Below are 18,079 nucleotides of genomic sequence, written 5' to 3'. Positions count from 1 at the left end.
TATTATAAACTTTCTTGGAAAAATGTCTTTTATGTAAACCATGTTTGCTATTAATTCATTTAGCGCTAGAATATGTTCATTATCTTCCAATCGAGTCGAGTTGACATTAGAAGCTTGCCACGCCCGGACTGTTACACCAACGCATTAGCATGTTAAAGCGATTTCATTGAGGAGCCTAGCTTTCTTAACTAGTAAGTACTGTACTTCCTACTTTGAAAATACCTGTGAAACCGGTTTAATTCGTCACAGCCAGCACTCCCGCAGAGAGGGGGGTTGTACTCGTTAATGTCTTAGCACAAAGCAGAAACTTCTTGTATTTTCCGATGACATACAAGTGGAAAGATTACAGATTTTAATCGTCTTTTTTTCTGAACCAGGGAAAATCTGATCATGTTTCTCTATAATAATAATAAAAAACTTGAATAGAGTCACATGAAGAGAGAGGTGAAACAGCCCTACACAGCCCTGTCGCAGTACACGAATATAATTATATCTTATTAATTTCTTTAGATACGCGATTCTTTTAATACAGTCTTTGCTGTGCTCTAGAGGATCCTTGTGATATTTCGAGCTCTGGTTGAATGATAAGTGTCGCAGTTTAAATAATTTTCGTAGTTAGAAATTATGGAACGCTCAGTTAAAAGCAAGGGAGTTTTTATGTCCGTTGCAGTTTTTTTGCAACATGAATATAATTATATCATTATTAATTTCTTTAGATACGCGATTCCATATTATATTCCCTTTTAATCAAATTCTAAAAGTATGCTTGTTGACTCCGGTATCACGTTAGTTAAAGACTTTGATGCTTAAAATGTTTAGGGAGAAATGGAATACTGGTGTGTATGTTTTCTTTAAAGTACCGAGACCAGCCATATACTGTATGTTTAAGTTCCAAAATTAATATCGTTTATGGCCTTCACACGCGTTGCAGTATGCTCCTATTCTTTTTATGCTCAGGCACTAAGATTTCCCTTCAGTGGTAAAATTCCATATAAATATTCAATACTTAAACGGGCACAGTTAAGACATTAAATATACTGTATACAGTACAGTTTGCATACGGTAATATGTTTATGTTCCTAAATCAATCTCTTTTATGAGCATGTAAAAGGCATGGTGAATCGATTCTCAAAAATTACTGTACTTTGCATGATTGGAAACAAATGCATGATTGCGAAATGCTGTGGTGTTACTTTTACAAAGACGGTCAATGAAAAAAAGAATGTGGACCAGGGCAATACTTTGAGTTTACACTTACAGCTTGTCCAAGGTCATTCATTATTAATACTATTAGTAATATCTTCGTTAAAGACTTTGATGGCGACAGCTTAAACATGAGAGGTTGAGCTTAATTAGCTCCACCTTGCGGAAATTCAGGATACTATTATTTTGCTTGCGGTACTATAGGAGAATTTACGGTAACTCGCGGTAGACTGCGTACAGCGCACCGGAAAATAATGCGGTATCGCCCGCGCATTTTGAATGGCTGCATCTGTAATTCACTATATTTAGATTACCTACTTAACTAATACTTAATATCTATTTTCCAACAGCTTTATTCAATGCAGTGTTATGGGGCAGCTGGAGCACAAGGGCCAATTTTCACAGAAGCCAATTAACCTACGAGTATGTATTTGGACTGCAGGAGGAAACTGGAGCACCTGGACAAAACCCACATGAACGCTGGGAGAACATACAGTACAAACTCTACACAGATGGCATTGTAGATCTGGAATTGAACCAAGGACACCAGCACTTTGAGGAAACAAAGCTAACCACTGCACCACCATGGTGCCACAAATAATTCACATTTTGTATGAAAAAGTATTTATTTTAAAAGTCACAAAAAATCTCAGAAGGTTTCGCTTTTGTATTTTGTTTTTACATACTGTAATATTAATTACCAAAGATTTTTACATTGTAAGAAAATTTAAGCAGTAGTAAAACATGCTACCGTTGCCATGAATGAGATATATAATATCTGAAAATGTCTGAGATTTCTTAGCAAGGTTTATTGTGGAGTATGACAGATTTAGGTTTACAATGTTCACTTTAATGACATGTGCAGTATCAATGAAGAATACATTACTTAAGTCATATCATATACAGTACAGTACACTGTTTCTCAAAAGATTTTACACATCAATTGGGTGAGCAGATGTAAAAATATTAGTGTTCTCTCCAAAGCTGGCACTACAAGCATTGAACATGTATCAGTTTGGTCACTGGCAAAGTAGTGTGGTACCATTTAATGAGCTGTTTGGGATGGGGGAACTTGGAACTTGGAATTTTGAGGAGGAGCTCTGCTGTGTGGTAATGGCATGGTAGTTCAGATAGTGTATTGGTTACAACCACATTCCACATGCGCCCTCACTAATTACCTCTTTTTCCAATCACATCTCAGCTCTCCGCTATTTAAACCCTCTTGTCTCACTTTTCCACACTCAGTATTAGAGTCCCTGACTTGTCAGCTTGCTGCCAGCTCAGTCTACTCGTTCCACGCTATTCTCTACTTCGGATTTTCTGGGTTCTCGACCTCCGCCTAGAATATTGGATTTAGCCTTCTGCTCTGCCCTTATCAGATAGTCTGCTCTTGGATAAACTAAACTAGTTTGCTCTCAGATGAACTAAACGCTCTGTATAGGGTCCAGCTGTTAATTACGTTGCCGGCCTGACAATATCTAGTTATATACAGAGCATCAAAAAACACACCTAGTATTGAACAGGCATAGGTAAATTCAAACTTTAATTTCCTTTCTTTACTTATACCAGGACTGATATTGAACAGGTTAAATCACCTTATCACTTATTTGAATTTTTGAATCAACTCTTTCACTAAGGGAAGTGCTGTAGGGCAACAGTGAAGGTCACTCAGGGGTATCTCAGTTTTTCATGAATGATCCATTAATCAAAATAATGCCAAAACTTTCTATAAATATCAAAATTCTATTTTTAAAAGCATACAGAGTATTCTTTTTTGTTCTATTTAATTACTTTCACGTACACATTTTATTTTTAGATATTAAACTTAATAAATGTTATGTTTGTGTCAAGAAGACTGATATCAGAATAAACCATGAATTTGTCATACTGCAAAATAATGAACAATTCAGTTTGTATTCTTTTTAAGTTTGGGACTGTTAGTGATTATTATCTAATCATTATTAGTTACTTTAGTGTCTTATATCAGTAATTGCCATGGAAACCGGTCCTGAATCCCATGTAGTGTATATTTAGCACCCTATGTAGATGGTATAATCCGGAAGTGAGTGGAGAAAGGCTACAGGGAAAATACGGTGAGGAAGAGAAGGGATGGCGAACAGGGGACGGTGCCGACAGTAATCAGGTGCAAGGGGGGGAGCTTAGACAAACAAGTCCAAAACAGTCCAAGCGGGAAATCCAGGTACAGTCCAAAATCCAAAGCCGGGTGATCCATCCAAAACGAGACAAGAGTACAATCCGGAACGGGATCCGGAACAGGAATAGGAAGTTAAAAACAGAAATACAAGGCCAGGTGCTCCGAGCCCCGGACTCAGCTAGGTCAGGGCGCCAATCAGAAGCCTATATCTTCAGGAGGCAGACATAGGGCGACTTGATGCTTGGCGGGCCTCCGGGTGTCCGTCTTCCAATGCAGAGCCCTGAGCTTCCGGAGGACCGGGTTTAAATAATAAACGAACAAGGGGCAGGTGAACGTGATGATGAAATTAAATACAAAAGGGGCGGAGTGCCCTCTAGAGGAGGGATGAAGATCATGACACTGACGTTCTAATATATTAGACCATTATTTTAAAGTTTTTCCATTAGGTCTCCTAGATGTCTAAATGTCAACAAAGCAGTCCACACTTTACAGGTCTTAATTTATGCAGAATTCTACAGTATATACAGTGCCTTGCAAAAAGATTCACCCCTGTTAAAAATAACAGTTTTCAATGAATTGCAAGTAAAGTATATATGTTTTAAAATATTTTTTATTCAAAGCTGTAATGATCAAACTAAACACTATCACATGTGAAGGAGGTTGAATGTCAGCATAAACTGAAAAAAGAAGATATCCAAAGGGAAATTCATTGATTGCATAAGTATTCAGCCTTTAAGAAAGTACATGGGAAAAGCACATTTGGCAGCAATTACTGCTCTTAGAATTGCACGAATGGTCTCTTTGTATATTGGAATTATATTGGAATGTTTATTCTTCCTGACAAAATTGCCCCAGTTCTGACAAGAACATTCACTCTCTGCTTGTCAGTCTACTTCACTGTGACTTATGTCTTGTGCTTTAGGTCACTGTCCTTCTGAAATGTGTATTTACAACCCAGTTATAGCTTATTGGGTGACTCAAGCAGGTTTTTCTCAAGGATTTGTCTATTCTTTGTATCATCTATTTTTCACTTTCCTGACAAGCTTCTTAGTCTCTGCTGATAAAAAGCATTCTTGTAACATTATGCCACCACCACTATACTTGGCAGCTGGAATGATGCTGAATGGGTGATGTGCAGTGTTGGAATTGTGCGAGACATAACTCCTTGCATTTAAACTTATTGTAAATATTAATATCACATCAAGAAAAAGTTGTTTTTGTATATATGATGATGAACAGTGACTTTCATCTCAGACGCATAACATTGCACGTCTTTCAAACTCAGTTTCAAATGGTATCCATAACTACTTTCCTGCTTCACAAAACGCTCAGTTGGAAAGGGTAGCCTGATCAAGGTAGTGTCTAGGAGGTATAATATACAGTGTGTGCCAATTCTTAATGATGGCCCGACTATCATGTGATCTGTGTCTCTCCATTCCCCTGGAATGTTTCAAAAGCTTCCCAGGTCCTAAGAATCAATTTGTCCTATCACTGTGCAAGACATGCCTTGAAATTCAATATCTCTCTAACAGAATACACAGACACAGATGCATGTACATTGAAGTCAGGTTAAAGCACTTTAATGACCCACATAATGTTACACTAATTTTGTGATCTTCCCAATTATTTTCAACTGACTTATAGTTGTTAAAGTAAAGGAACTGGATAATTATGCAAATGAGAATCTCAAAATTTTCTTTAAAAATTTAATTATTTACAGTACATACTATTAGCAATTTTAGATTTTAGGTTTTTAGGTTTAGTAGGTAATGCACACTAGGTTTAGGTTTTCAGCAGGTAATGTAGACTAGAAATATTAAAATCATTATTACAAGCTTAAATTGCAACAAAATGTGTACGCTTTGCAGGGGGTGAATACTTTTTTCAAAACACTGTATGTATTATTAGTGGAAATCATTCCTCTATATTATAAGCCCCCCAGCAAATTTCTAAAAACGTTTTATATTCTACAAGTTTCAGAATATAAGACTTTTTATACAAATGAACAAATAATATGGGTGATTGAGCTACAACATTTGAGCTACAACACACTAATTTGCGAAGAAGTGCAAAACAACAGGGCTTTTATGTGCTGAATAGAGTTCTTACCCTCACTCCAGCGTTACAGCTTTGTTGCTCTGTTGTAATCCACACCTCTCCCAATGTGACATCAACTAAAAGGATATTTTTGATACTGGATATTTTTTACATGCTTACTGAAAATATTCAAGGAACAAGGCCTTTGATTTAAATATTTGTAATGTATACGATTTGACAAAACAATATTTAGAGCAACAGAAAAAAAGTAGGAGAAAACCTTCCAGAAGGAAATTCCCTGTGGATCTGTCTGCAGAGGAGGAAAATGATTGTAACATTATCATCTCACTAATGTTGTGTAGTGAATTTATGCATGTATACAACTCATATAGAAATTAAAGTATTGCAATATGTTGTTATAACATCTCTATTCAATTTGATTACTTGTTCCTCTAAACTGTCTTCTGTACAGTTTCATATAGATAGTTTCTTGTTCTGATATATTCTTTTTCAATAGTTTTTTTTGTGGGCAGGTTTTTAAGATGAAAACCACATTCATTTGAGATTATCCCATTATGTACACTGAAATTGTATTCAGGCTTCATATTTTTTGTCCAGTCCAGAGTTATTTTAGTTATATCTTTCCTTCAGCAAATGACTCTACAGTTTCAAAAGGTTCGTATCAGCTCAAAGTTGAAAAAATCCAATAGCAGAAAATATTTTGTAGAATTTTGGAACATAAAAAAAATCTAGTAAGGATTAAGCTAAGCACATTATATTCTGTAATGTGGATTTGCACACATACAGTATATTTCTCAATAGAAATATTTTTCATTTTTAAATATTATTTTTCATTTGTTGTATTGGATTTCATGCAGAGAGGTGTGAAAGAGCAATCAAGATCATTAAGTACTTTCGTAGTTAAGTGAATCAAAAAATTCATCCAGCCATTTCTTAAAGGAAAAAAATAAGTTGTTTTCTACAGTCTTCAACCTTGATGGGAAGATACCCATCAGATACCCACACTATGTTGCATTAATTTGTTTGTGTTGTTCTCTATCCTAAATTAATTCAATTTTAATTTCCAGTTGTAAGTCTGTGTCCTTATTTCACCACTGATTCAAAAATAGTCCTGCAGGTTAATTCTATCTACTGTATATCCCTTAGAGTTTTATTCACTTGGGCCTATTTAGTACAGTCCATTGCGGTGCTTTCATGCAACCAGCTCTTTAACTCCTACAGTATAGTGATACTGCTAATTATGATATAAATAGCTGGTTATAAAAAAAATCTGTAAAGGAGCAGAATGGAGGGTTGCAGGTTGAGTCCCCCTTCTTGGCTGAAGAGATTTAGCTCCTTTAAATTGTTAGTAAACAACAATTTTCCTCAGATCAGGAAGAAGTTTTGTAGCTCTTCTTTTAATTCTAAAATTATAATATTCTTTTTATGGTAAGTTTTATTTTATTTGCCGAGGGAGTTTTCCACCACCGTTATTATGGCTGTTTACATTCAACCTCAAGCCTGCATGGAAGCAGCACACAGCGAACTCCACGACATTATCAGTAAACGTGAAAACTCCCACCCGGAAGCCGTCTCAACTGTAGTTGAGGACTTCAACCACTGCAATCTGAGGAAAGTACTGCAAAAATCCATTCAGCACGTCACTGTACTGACAAAAGGAGACAATATTTTGGACCACCGCTACACAACAATAAAAGGAGCATACAAAGTGTTTCCCAAACTAAGTTTCGGCAAGTCAGACCAAATTTCTCTCCTGTTGACTACAAACAGTGGCTGAAGACCTCCCCCATTGTGAACAGGTCAGTGCGCTGTTGGTCTGAGGAGGCAGAAAGCAGGTTAATAGACTGCTTTGAATGTACAGACTGGAATGCATTCAGAGCTCCCGACACAGATATAAATGAGTATACAGACATGGTCACCAGCTATATTAAATATTGCACCGACAATTGTGTACCGGAAAAGAAAATTCAGACATTTCCCAATCAGAAACCGTGGTTCAACAACGACATTCCCAATAAAATAAAAAAATAGATCGGCTGCATTCAAATCGGGGGACAAAGAGCTATACAGGGAATCACGGTATGCATTAGAGAAAGCCATAAAACGCATTAAATGGAGCTAAGGAGTTTGGTTTGAAATGCAATGCGCTGACACCCTGAGGCTGTGGCAGGGATTACAGTTAATCACAGGTTACAAGTGCTGCAGCCAGGAGTTTGACACGAACAACACATCACTGCCTGATGAGCTGAACCATTTCTATGCCTGCTTTGATGCTCTGAACACGGACACTGCTGGGAAGGTCTCAAGTGTAAGGCAAGGGCAAGTTTGTTCTGAAACGCTCAGAGCAGCACATGCAGAAAACTCTGAGCAGGGTGAAAATCCATAAGGCTGCAGGGCCTGATGGGATACCACCCCACGTCCACAGGATATGTGCATCCCAGCTGACCACAGTGTTTACAGATATCTTTAACTCCTGCCTGTCACTGTCCATTGTCCCCACCTGCTTAAAAAAAAACACCATTGTTCCACTCCCCAAAAACGCAAAAGTAACGTGCCTCAATGATTCCCGCCGAGTAGCATTGACATCTGTGATGATGAAATGCCTGGAGAAGCTGGTGTTGTCACACATCAACTCCTCCATCACAGAGTTCCTGGACCCCGTGCCTCAAGCGAGATGCCAGTACCTGTGTTGGTGAACTTCTACTGCTGCACCATCGAGAGCGTCTTCACCAACAGGATCATCATGTAGTATGGCAACACCTCTTTTGAGAGAGAAAGGCACTGCAGCGAATGGTTAATGTGGCCTAGAAGATCATTGGCTGTGGTCTCACAGAGATTAAACAGCTCTATGAGGATTGCTGCCGTAGTAGAATTCTGGCAATCACAGAGGACAGTCACCATCCTGGGCATGAGCTCTTCACCCCACTACCCTCAGGCAAGAGATACAAAAGCATACGGACACTTACTACTACTGTAGATTCTTCAATAGCTTCTACGCATAAGCAGTGCGATTGGTGAACATATTTGGCCATGCCCATCGGACCACACCTACACCATCTACCTGATTATAATTTTATTTATTGCACATCTGCAGTCATTGTTTACATGTCTGCATTGTTTACATTTGACTATTTACAGTACTTGTTTACTTGTACAGTACATTGTCTACTGTTTGTTTGTATATTGTCTTGATGCACTGTCTGCACTTTATGTTTTACACTTTTTTTAACAAACGAGAGACTTTCTGTAAGTAAGAATTCTATTGTAGCAGTACATGTACTGGTTACATATGGTAATAAAGTTCAAGTTCAAGTAAGTTGACAAAAAGAGAGCAGAGTATTCAATGTGAGGTCTTAGTAGTGCATTGTAACACTTGAGCACATCATCATCAATTGTTCACTTTTTTCTCTGTATCCAAGTATTCTATTTTTTATGCTATTTAATTGCTTTCTCACACTGTCATTATGAGGTTGTAGAAAAATATACAAAAAACAACACTTAATGCATATGTTCCTGCAGATCAAAATGATGGGTTTCTGGGCTTGCCGCTTACCCTGTTTTTATATTATCTACAAATATAACTAGTTTTCAAACTATACCAGAAAATAAATAATTGATATAGTGTAGCTCAAGATGCAATACAGATCTAAAATGGATCCCTGTACAACACCACTAAAGTCTTCTTGCATCTTGTTAGCTTATTCTTGATCCATGTGCATAATTTACTTTGGATTCCTGTGGTTTTAGTTTCTCAAGTTGTATGGTGTAATTGTAATGTCTGTTGGTTGTGATGGAGTTAAATGTCTGAGGGCAAAGTCAGGAGCAAAGCACGTTTCATAGCCAGAAGAAAACACAGCATTAAGGCACAGAGGAAAATCTGAAAAGTTAAATTCAAAAACAGACAGGGAGAATAGGGGGGTAATGCTTACTTCCTAGTGCTTCAATGGGGGGATTCTTATCAGTTGTATTTGTTGTTTGTTCAAAGAGTTCTAGTATGTAAAAAAATTTTTCTTTCATAAATGTATTTAGGTATTTTGGTTTTCTCTTAAAATGCTGTTGTTTTGTACACATGTTGCATTCTTTAAGTTTATTTCATTATTCTTTCTTTAGGGCAGCATTGCCTCCTCACAACCTTGGGTCCCTAGGTTCAATTTTTGACCTGGGGTTCTACAGTATCTGCATGACGTTTGTATGTTCACATATATTTCCTCCGGGTGATCTAGTTTCCTCCCACAGTGCAAAGACATACTGCTTGTTTGGATGGCTTCTGGGAAAAGTAACCCTGGTATGATTGTGTGAGTGTTTGTGTGTGTGTCTGCCCTGCAGTGGACTGGCGTGCTGTCCAAGGTGTACCCTGCCTTGCACCTGTTTCTTGCTGGGTCAGGTTCTGGAGTCATCTGTGATGTTTTTGCAGAGCCCAGCCTTGGTAGGGACCACATTCCCCAGATTCCTCTGGGGGAATGAGCTGGTTAATTGTCACTTAACCAATCAAATTCCTGCAACTGTTTAAATAGCAGGAAGAGAAAACCTCCAGTGCCAATCTGTGGGAGTAGATAGCTGCTGATGGGGGGGCTTGGGGACTCAAAAAGCAGAACCCCTGTGTGCATTACTCAAGAGAGGGAGAAGAACTGACCAATGAACAAAGGAACTGCAAGTTTTGTGAAGTTTTGGAAGTTTTGTTTTCTTAAAGAGTCCGGGAGAGACTGTTTGTTTTGGAGGCTGGTAAGTAGGGTAGCTGCTCGGCCCTAATGGAGAGGAACTTTGAAAAGGTCAGGTAGAAACTCAAAGAGCTGAGGCTTTTGTTTTGGTAGTTAGTTGTGGTGTTTTTAATTTTTCCCTGCACGCATAAATTACACTGGTAATTTTAAAACTTAGCTGGGTGTTTGGTATGTCTATTGGCCTGGACCCACCTTTTTTAAAGATCCCATTATGGCACGCCCATAAAACAAAAGTAAGACTAATTGGTATACAGCTCTCTGGTCCATTTTTGTTCCCTTTCTACTGTTACATTTGCAATTTTCCAATATGTGGGTACAGTTCCTATTCTATGTGAGAGCTGAAATATCCCAGCTAGGGGTCTGTGAATAATATCAATCATTTCTTTAAATACAACTGGAAAACTACTCAAGCCCAAGGCAATTTTATGTTTTAAGGTGAAATAGTCCCTTACAGAATCTCAGTGTCAATCAATATTAATGCAGCTCCTTGTATAAAACCGGTTATTGAAATCTTCTGCTGTACGACTGAAATATTAATTTTGCATGTTTACTTTCTATTTTATCTTGTATTATTAATTCCTTATTATATTGCAAATGACTTACTAAACATCATATAAACAACACATAATTGTACTATGGAGTGTTAATTATGATTCTGTTAAGTTCTCCATTTGAAAACTTGATGTCTCATTTTAATTTTATTTTCTTGCTTAAACTAAACTACTAATTTACTTTTTAGATGAATTTGCTTTGTGCTTTATTTTCTACTGACTCTGAATCCATTTGTTCTCAGTCTGCTACTGGTAAGCTCTTCCTAATTCATTCATAGTCCCCTTTTCTAAAATTGCAAATTTAATTTTAGACTTGAATTTCATAGATTTAACATATACTAAAAGGATAACATATTATGGCCACAATTTCCAAGTGGTTCTATCACAGCTGCAGTACTTAATTGTATCCTTACAGTTGGAAAAGACTAGGTCTGTAAGAACATCTTCCTTAGTAGGGTCCTTTACAAACTAAAAAAGCAAATTAAACTAAAAAAACAAGATTAAAAAAGCAACCTTGAACTATTCCCACATTATGATTTTCAAGATACTGTATTCCCACAACATCCTTAATTAATTTGAAATATTGTAGCCTTCTGTCCTCCTGATATAGAAAGCTACTTGTGCCCATGACTGAATTCTCTTGTTTGAGTTCTTTAGCTTGGAAGTTACTTTTGATATATAGTCCCACCTCCTATCTAGCCTGTCTATCTAAAATATGTAACCATTAATTTTATATTCATAACTTTTCAGCCATTCCAATAATGTCATAATAACCTGTTAATGCCTTAGTTCTGAGCTGTCTTATTCCATTCCTAATAAATCATTTTGAGAGATAAGCATTAACCATATGTTGTGATTGATGAGACTATTAATAAAAACTTTACATCTGATTTGGTTGATATGATTAGGTATGTTGTAATTGAAAGTACCATTTTAATTCAAGGTAATTATAATTTTGTTTTGTGGTAAACTTATTTTGTTTACAGTTTCAATATGTTGTCCCAGCTAATGAACAAATAAACAACATTACTTTTATAAATGATATGAGAGTTAACAAAACAGTGAATGGATGACTAAAATGATATGAGAGTAAAGTATTACCATAATACATAATTATAAGTATAGTATATAGCTTTTATAATATTACACTATAATAATATATTATACTCATATATTATTAGCATTACTGACAGTCTTTGTAAATTCCATGCTGAAAAGAGAAGAAAGAAAACACAACATTTCGGCCGTGGAGCCTTCTTCGGGTGAGAGCAGGCAAAACGTTGTGTTTCCTTTCTTCTCTTTTCAGCATAGAATAAAGCCTATGCATGCTGACTCAGTTACCCACATGAAAGTTTTTGTAAATGATTAACTTAAGCAAGAAAAATAAATATTTGTCTTTTATAAAAACTGAGTGAGTTTAAGTTCACCAGTCTCTCTAATGAGGTTAGTTATTACTAATCTAGCCGGTGCATCTCTGTGGACATTCTTTTACTTTTATGTTTACACAAAAGCCCCCCTTTTAATAATTTTTTTATCTAACTTTGGCTATATACTGTATATTGTTTCCATTTTCAAATAGAAAAAAAATCTAGAATAGCAAGAACGTTTTTGAATTAGGCATCAGAAATGGGACATTGTATAATCACTTTATAAAATAAAATTGCTGTATACACATTCCATCCATCCATTTCCTAACTGCTTTATGCAATTTAGAGTCATGGAGCCTATCCCAGCAAAGCAACAGTTGCAAGGTGGGGTACACCCTAAACAGGATGTCAGTTCATCACAGACCACACACAGACAGACACAGACACGCAAACTCTCACACCAGGGCCAATTTTCCTATAAGTCAATTAACCACACAGTACGTCTTTGGTCTGTGTAAGGAAACCGGAGCACCTTACCAACCCCACGTGAACATTGGGAGATCATACAAACTCTACGCAGATAGCACCCCAGGTCCAGAATTGAACCCAAGGCATTCCATTGCATATAAACATATAAAGATTTATCAATTTTATGAGTATATACAGTACATTTCCATGACAGCAGCTATATCACCCTGCAGCTTTCAACTGGCTACCAACTGAAGCTAAGCAGGGTTGAGACTGGTCAGTACCTGGATGAGAGACCTCTTGGGAAGCTATGGTTGCTGCTGGAAGTAGTGTTAGTGGGACCAGTGGGGGGTGCCCACCCTGCAGTCTGTGTGGGTCCTAATGCCCAGGCATAGTGGTGGGGACACTATACTGTAGTGGGTGCTGTCTTTCGAATGAGACGTTAAACCGAGTTTCTGACTCTCAGTGGTCATTAAAGATCCCCGGGCATTTCTCGATAAGAGTAGGGAGTTAACCCGGTGTCTGGGCCAAATTTCCCCCCTCTGCCTTTACTGTGGCCTCCAAATTGTCCTCATGTATGTAATGCTTGCACTTGCCCTGCGATGGACTGGTGCCCCTTCCAGGGTGTACCCTGGCTTGCGCTTGTTACTTGCTGGGTAGGCTCCGGCTTCCCGTGACACTATATGGTATAAAGCAGTTTGGCAAATGACATGACATAAATTTCCATTTATTCAAACCTGAGCATTCACTGTGAATCTAGTATTCTAAGGCACTTTACTTCTATTACCAATAATCAGTATCAAAAAGTGTTCTTCAGGAACGAAAGAAGAAATTTCAAAATGGATAAACTATCGCAAATATTTAAACGTGAAGTCAATTTGATTAGGGAATGTAAGGAAATTATTTTTTTAATTATAATTATTATGCCTCTAGGAACTTAATAATGAGTATGCTTTTTATGTATTTCTGTACAAATTGTGTGTCATACTTAACTGCATTTTTTCCTGGAATTAATTGAATTACTGCTTTGGAGGAATTGATTGATTGGTTCATTAGCTGACTTGTATATGTTTATATAGCATATGTAAAGCTGTTCGTGGGAACATTTCAATTGTCAATTAGTTAGTAATCTATACTTTTATTTAGGGAGACCTGAATGATGATTAATGTGTCTATTTTTTTTTCTTTCCTCCCTGAGAAGGTGTTCACAGGATGTTGCTACCAAAACACAACAGGAATAAAAATGTGTTACAATTAGTACTTTTTAACAAGCCACTAGCGATTGTACTGATGTGACCTTTTTGGACTATGTGGAATATATTGATTTCCTAAAGAAAACATGACATTTAGAAAGACCGTGAGCATCAAAACAAAATTGTTTTGATTCAAAATTTTGTTCAAAACTGTTCTGAAATTCTATAAAGTAATTCTTATTCTTATTCTTAACAAAATAACTTTATTATACAGTATATTAGGGGCCCTACATTGAAAGTACTTAAGAGCTTGCATTTCCATAAGAATTTGTGAGTATTCATTCATCTAAGGGTTTTGAATATAGGTCCCAATATAAAATATAAACCGTAATATACGCTTAATTTGTAGAAATGCTATTTAAATATGAATATTGTTTATAGTCTAAATTATATTAATATACAATTAAAATAAATGCAAATTTGCTACTAGCCATCTGATGTTGTAGCATTAAAGCAAAGAATTTGTACATTGGGGATTTTGAGGCATTACAACTGCACTGGATTTTGATAGGACCCATTTCTGAACAAGCAATCTGTACTTCTTAATACTGGCCTGTAAGTGAAATCTTCTTGCATGTTACTATACATTTGAAAGTTTTAGGATGTGAAGGGTGAGGCCAATCAAATGTATATTGTGAGAATTATGTTCTTGTGTGAACAGTGTTAAACTGTATATTTACATTCTTTTATAAATGAATGTTAATATTGATTAATGATTTTTTTTCTCTGTGAACACTCATTTGATTCATTTATGAACATACTTCCTTCAGAATAGAAACATCTCAAATTTCACTAAAAGAAGTGCAACACAAATGTAAATATCAAGCAGAAAAAAATCTATTTGTGATCAGGTATGCAGGTATCTTGGCAAGATACTGTATATGCTTGTTAAAAAGTGAAAGCAATACAGAAAAAATATAATACAGTTCTTCAAAAACATGCAATTCTTTATACAACAGAAATATCAACAAATACATTAAAAAACATTTTAGTTATGTACTGTATATTACTATTGGAGGTTTGGAAGGATAGTCCGTTTTTTTTTCTTTCACTTCCTTAAATTTAACTTATGCTCAAATACCATTTAGCTCTGGGTTGCTAACCATGGTCCTGGGAGACCTCTATGTCCTCTGGTTTTTGCTCCAGTGAAGTTCTTAATCACAGGCTAATTGATTTCAATTTTTAGGCACATTTTCAAATTTGCTTTCAACACTTGGTAATTGGTACTGTATGAGCCCTGTTGGAATGGAATTTTAGAATACTCCTCATTCAAGTGTATTAGCTGAAATATAAACAACTGGAACTCTGCATAAAAAGAAAACATTACTATGTGGGAATATTTGATAAACTGATAAAAATATGTAATAAATAAAGGTAAAAAAGGCTCACATTTATATTCATCATACTGTATATTGATTACATATTAATAGCTGTTTCATCAGAAATAAGAGCACACAAGTTGACGCAAAACTGCTTAAAGTATGCTGAAAGTGTTCTGGGATACTGGGAATTTCTGAAGTGAGGGATTTTTTAAATTCAGGACTAAGCTCAGAAACAGATAGACAAAAGCCTATAAAACAATCACTTCAGTTATCACTGGTGACTAAGAGCTCAATGGTAACGAAAACTAGCAGGCACTGGGTCCACCAGGTCAAGGGGTGGGAAACACTGAAACATGGCAAACATTGTCAGCACCTTGGCCCACTTCAGGTTTGTAATGCATATTATTATCAGATGTGATGTTGCTAGCTAGTGAAAATAAATACAAACAATTTCCAATCTTAAATGTATTATCTTCTTTTTAATAAATTATGTAATAATTGTTGGAATAAAATACCGTTAATTCAGTGTATCTTTTAAATCTATTAGAATTACCTTGGAAACCTGTCAAGTAATCAGTCAGAAGCCTAATAAGTGACATTTGGAATGCAGAGCTAATGAACATTGAAAAATTCATAACAGAGACAACATGCAGTAGCTTTAAATCTGAAAACATTATTTCTACATACATAAAGATGGTCATACTATCGAGTCTTTTTTATTGCAGACGTGCTGTCTTGAAAGCTGTTGAACTGGTTGCATTTCAAGACCTTATTATCATTCTGACCTAAACAAGCCATTTGTTTACTGATTAGCATTAATGGGAAAAATATAGCTAGAATCTCTTTGGTAAGTCTAATTGAAGTGTAATGGTGTGCAAATAAAGGATTTGAGATGTCTGAGTGTATTGCTTTAGCAGCACAGAAATTTAAAATAGAAGAGCTGAAGTTGGAATAGCCTTGAATGCTATAATCTAGAGATTCAGAAATAAGGAAAACATAAAAATTCACACAACTTTTCTTGAATATTAGACAATATACTGTATTACCAGTGCTTTAAGGAGAACTTTAAGATTGTTCATTCAAAAAATGTCAAAAGTGGGTTTTCATTCTAAACACGTTTCAGCATGACAAATGACAACATTGAAATTAACAAACACTAAGTTTAAAAAAAATCAGCAGGAAAGGTTGCTTTCACAGCAATAATTAGTATGATCATTTTAATAAGAGTTTACTGTGGCAAAGAAAATCCAACAGGGAGGCAATGTGTTTTGAAGATAAAACCGTGTTCCATTTGTAATGCTGGAGAGTCAAATAGAATTCCCTTTTCCTTATATTATATACTGTACAGTAACTGGAACAGTTAACGTTTGTGTAAAGTTAAGGGGAAACTACTGTAAAGTCCCAAATTCTCATTCAAGTTTTTAAATCTCAGTAACTAAATTCAGTGACAGTACAGAAAAAAAAATACAGATTTTGAATTAAGCACAAAATCATGAACTTTGTGCTGTAAAGTCACCATGTTGTAAACCACTTGCAAACCACTGGTGTCGCCATGGGCAAGAAGGAGAGTTCCCATGAATTGTGACGTGGTGCAGCCCTTCCTGCTCTGTAGTCGCTGTAATGACCAATGTAGTGCAATGTACTGTAGAGTGAATAAGTACAGGTTGTGCAGCAGACATTTCACAGCAGAAATGTTCCAAATGTCCCAAATGTTCTCTGCAAAACCATCTCAAAATGAAAAGAAATATTGTGATTGGATCAAAAGAGATGAATTCACAAACCTGTTTCTTTACAAACTAATAAGGCTTCACATCACCGGAAGTTTTGTTGCCTCTCTCTGAATCAGAGAATATGGCGCTGTGCATACCTGGAAATTTTGTCTATTTTGAGATGTAAATTAGAGGTTTTACAAGTTACTGTGTACATTTTACTTTTATTGTGGTTTGAAATGCACTCATCAATGCTGAGTCTTTCTAACAAGGAAATATACAAATAACATTGCAGTTCCCCTTTAAATTCTCTTGAATTTGAACATATTAAAATGAACTGCAGTCAGCACTATATTTACCTTTAAAACTGATTTTTTTCAAAAGGTTTGCAAATGTTACACACTAAAATGGATAGTATTTATTAAGATAAACATGATTGTAATATAAGATAATAGACAAGATAACCACATACAGTATACAGTACCAGTGATACTGTAGCATATTATCCTATACACCTTTGAAATGATATTGACACCATCATTGCAGAACTAACTAAAAACTTCTTCTGGTGTAGATTCTGGTGTAGATGCCATGTACATTATGTTATAGTTCTCTAAAAAGAAAAATTCCTATGTGAGTTATTTTTCAATTTAAATGCATATGAATAAATCCACCACCAGGCAGAATTTACCAAATTGAAGTCTATGGTAGATTAAGTATCTGATATGCTTGAAATTACATTATCTGTAGCTGTTGCATATGAAGCAGTGCCTTTGGTTTTTTAAATGATTTTGTACAATAACTAGAAAAATGTTAATGCTCCTTAGAAATGGATCTTGACAGTTTTAGTGGCAGTCTTGTCTATTTCATCTGTGTCTATAGAGTTCTTTTTAAAGTGACAACTATGAATTATGACAGTGACTGACAGCATTTGGTTCTTGGACTGTTAAATAGGATTTGACACAAAAATCATCTCAGTATTTCAGTATTTCTCTGTTTTTTGCAGAACAGATTTTAAATTTAATGCAGGAGAAGTAAAAGTATTATCTAGTTAATTAAGGAAGCTCCACTTCCATGAATTAATTACAATTACGTGATTTCTGTGTGAAAACAAAAGTACATTGGTTGTCCATTCTTATTCAGTATTTGATGATATTTCCACTTTCTGGTGAGTTCTATTTATAGAGATCATTCTGTAGCAAGTTTTTGAGCATCGAGCAATAATTACTTAGTTCAATATAGGTTTGCAATGAGCTGGAATCTTGCCCAAAAGAC

The sequence above is a fragment of the Atractosteus spatula genome, chromosome 3, assembly GCF_055471065.1.
Source record: "Atractosteus spatula isolate fAtrSpa1 chromosome 3, fAtrSpa1.hap1, whole genome shotgun sequence".
Taxonomy (NCBI): Eukaryota; Metazoa; Chordata; class Actinopteri; order Semionotiformes; family Lepisosteidae; genus Atractosteus; species Atractosteus spatula.
Note: the sequence above shows the minus strand (reverse complement) of the source record.